This window comes from Otolemur garnettii, unplaced genomic scaffold (assembly GCF_000181295.1).
Source record: "Otolemur garnettii isolate 467f Iridium unplaced genomic scaffold, OtoGar3 scaffold00005, whole genome shotgun sequence".
Classification (NCBI taxonomy): domain Eukaryota; kingdom Metazoa; phylum Chordata; class Mammalia; order Primates; family Galagidae; genus Otolemur; species Otolemur garnettii.
Genome location: NW_003852400.1, coordinates 2846397 through 2849592, shown reverse-complemented (window position 1 = coordinate 2849592; position 3196 = coordinate 2846397).

Sequence of the window (3196 nt, the reverse complement as noted above, 5' to 3'; positions counted from 1 at the left end):
GCCTAGTGTATGGGAGGTATTCAATAAATGTGACCATTAGTGACGGAATTTTGACTAATGTAAGAGAAGATCAAAGTCATGAAGCAGGGCTGGGAGAGGCCTATGTTCACTAGGTAGCCCAGACAGGAGAAGGATGTCAGCTGTATTTGCAGTCAAAGCTGCTTGGGGTAGGTGGGGAGGGTTTGAGCTTTCCAGGTAGCTACCTGGGGCTGCCCAGGTTTCAAGGGGCACATCCCTGGGGCACATCCCTGCTGGGCACTGCTGCGGCCTGACAGTTTCTGACAGTCCCATCTTAAAAACTTGGAGCATTTCCTCATCTTGAGTTTTCTGGCACTGTTCTCTTGCTCTGTGGTTTTCTGAGATTACAGTGTGATTCCTCAATTACCTCTGAAAGGTCTTCCTGTTCCCTGGGCTGTAATTCAAGGGGCCTGGAGACCTGAACTCATTTAGAGCTGCTCCGGGCTCCCGGACGCTCTCTCCATCCATCTTTGGCTTCTGTTCTCTCTTAACCATCTGTGTTCTGCTCCACTGATCTTAAAGATTCTGCCTCCAGATGGCAAAGGAAGAGTAAAATAGCAGCTGGGCATCTGGGCAGTGCCATTATCGATTCCACCAGCCATCCCAAGCCATCGCCCTTCTTTGTTTGTCTTCTTGCTCCAAATACAATTTTACAAGGTCCACGATTTGCCATCTGAGCATTGCACAGGCTGGAGGTGATACAGCCACTTCTGTCCTGTCCTTGTGTGCTCTTTTTTACTTATTGAAATGTTCCCTGTGCTCACACATGGGGTTTTGTTGTTGTTGTTGTTTTGAGACAGTCTCATTCCCTTTCCCTGGATAGAGCGCCATGGTGTCATATCTCACAGCAACCTCAAACTCTTGGGCTCAAGTGATCCTCTTGCCTTAGCCTCCTGAGTAGCTGGCTAATTTTTCTATTTTTAGGAGAGATGGGGTCTCACTCTTGCTCAGACTAGTCTCAAATTCCTGAGCTCAGGAGATCCATCTGCTTTAGCCTCCCAGTGCTTGGGATTACAAGGGTGAGCCATGCACCCGGCCTCACACAGGGGTTTTAGTAACTCCCCTATGCTTATTTGGATTATACCTATTGTATTTCATCTTTTAGAGCTCTCTATATTTCAAGTCATATTTCCTTTTAGTGCAGAGGTTCTTGACTCTTGGCTATACATTAGGATGATCAGAGCAACCAGATTTCTGGGTGTTTAGATTCTCCAGATAATCATAAAAACAATAAAAGTGTTATAATAGACTTCATCAAAATCAAATGCTTGCACTCATCAAAAGCTACTGTTAAGAAGATAAGAAACAAATCACTGGGAGAAATTATTTGCCATGCATATTTCTGACAAAGGACTTATAACCAGCATACATAACAATTCCTACATTACAGTAATAAAAATACAAATTTCCCAGTTAAAAAAGTGGTCAAAAATCTTGACTAGGCACTTCACAAAGGAAAATTTGTGAATAGTCAACAGAGCACATGAAAAAGCATTTAACATTATTGGTTATAAGGGAACTGGAAATTTAAAACTCAAATGAGATATCTACTAAAATGGGTTTTTTAAATGACAACACCAAATGTTGGCAAGGACACAGAGAGACTGGAACTCTCGTTCCCTTCTGGTAGGAGTAGAAAATGGTACAAGCACTTTGGAAATTGGTCTGGTAGTTTCTAATAAAGTGAAACGTACACCTGCCCAATGGCTGAAATAATTATAGGTTTTTTACCCAAGAGAAATCAAAACACGCATACACTAAAAGATGAACAGCTATTGATGATAGCCCCAAACTGGAGGCAATCCAAATGTCCCTCAACTGGAGAGTGGATAAACTGTCATGCATCCGTACAATAAAATACTACTCAGTTAACAGAAAGGAGCAAACTGCTGATTCACACGACAAGATGTGATGCTGAGAGGAAGAGGCCCCACGAGATGGTACCTACTACATGATTCCACTTCTATAAAGTTCTAGAACAGGTAGACTGAAGTATGGAGAAAGGAATCAGTGCAGAGGCGGCCTCTGAGGCAGGGGTCTGTGAGTCTCTGGGAGACAGCTTGCTGGGATGATGAATGTATCCAATATCTTGATAGTGGTGTGGGTTACAGAGCATACGCATTTGTCAAAACTCATTTTCAAAGTGGGGTCTTAAATGTCGTACATTTAATATCTGTACATGCAATTTATATAAATTATACATCAATAAGGAAAATTAAATTGGAAAAAAGCTCCCCAGATGATTGTGCTGCACAGTACAGGTTGAGAGTCCATGCGATGCTGTCTCAGTTCATAAAAAGTCTCCATCTTTTCTCTGCAGTTTGGAAACCTTGTTTCCTAACATCCAGGCCCCTTATCTGCCAGCATCCTGTATTCTCGTCTCTTACAATTAGGAATTACAGAACATCATGGCTACTCATCTACAAAGTCTCTTTTCAAGACACCAACCACACCTCCCTGTTGGACAAAATGAAGTCTAAAATATCGTGTCCTTTCTGAGCAAGGGAATTATCAACAAGATACTGGAAAGACGACCACCTGCTCTTCTTGTAGGATAATGAACCTGTTGTAGTTGTCTGGGGAGTTGAGGCTCTTTGACCCCACTCTCTTATCTGTGTGCAAAGATTGATGTTTTCATATTATGTTTTAGGAAAGCACTTTTTGCTCCTTGACTTACTGATTTTGATATAGTTGAACATGCTCTTATTTAAAGCAAAGTTCCATGCATCTTTTTTTTAGATGTAATTCTTTTGAATAAAATATAATTTAAAAAATTACTATTTCCATCATAAATTCTCACTTGTCCCAAAGATATCTAGGAGAATTTTTTTGTTATGGTTATTGTTTTGTTTTTTGCTTTTTAAATATTTTCAGGCTACTTATTGCCCATCTTATATCCCTTCCCAAATTTTCTTATCTGTGGGAGATGCTGAGATCTGACTTAGCTTCTTTTTTGAAGCTTCCATGTCAAATATCTGTGAGCAACAGAGGAGTAATAGGTCACCTATTCATCAGCCTTAGCTGTTCAGGACTCAGCTGATAACTAAAAAGTAAGACAAAGAGACAAAAAATAGAGATCATAAGATCCACATATAAGACTTTATTCAGAGATGAGTCCCTCAGAATCTCACTCATAGTCAGTCTCTTTTACCTGGTGCACAGGGTGTAAATTCTTCAC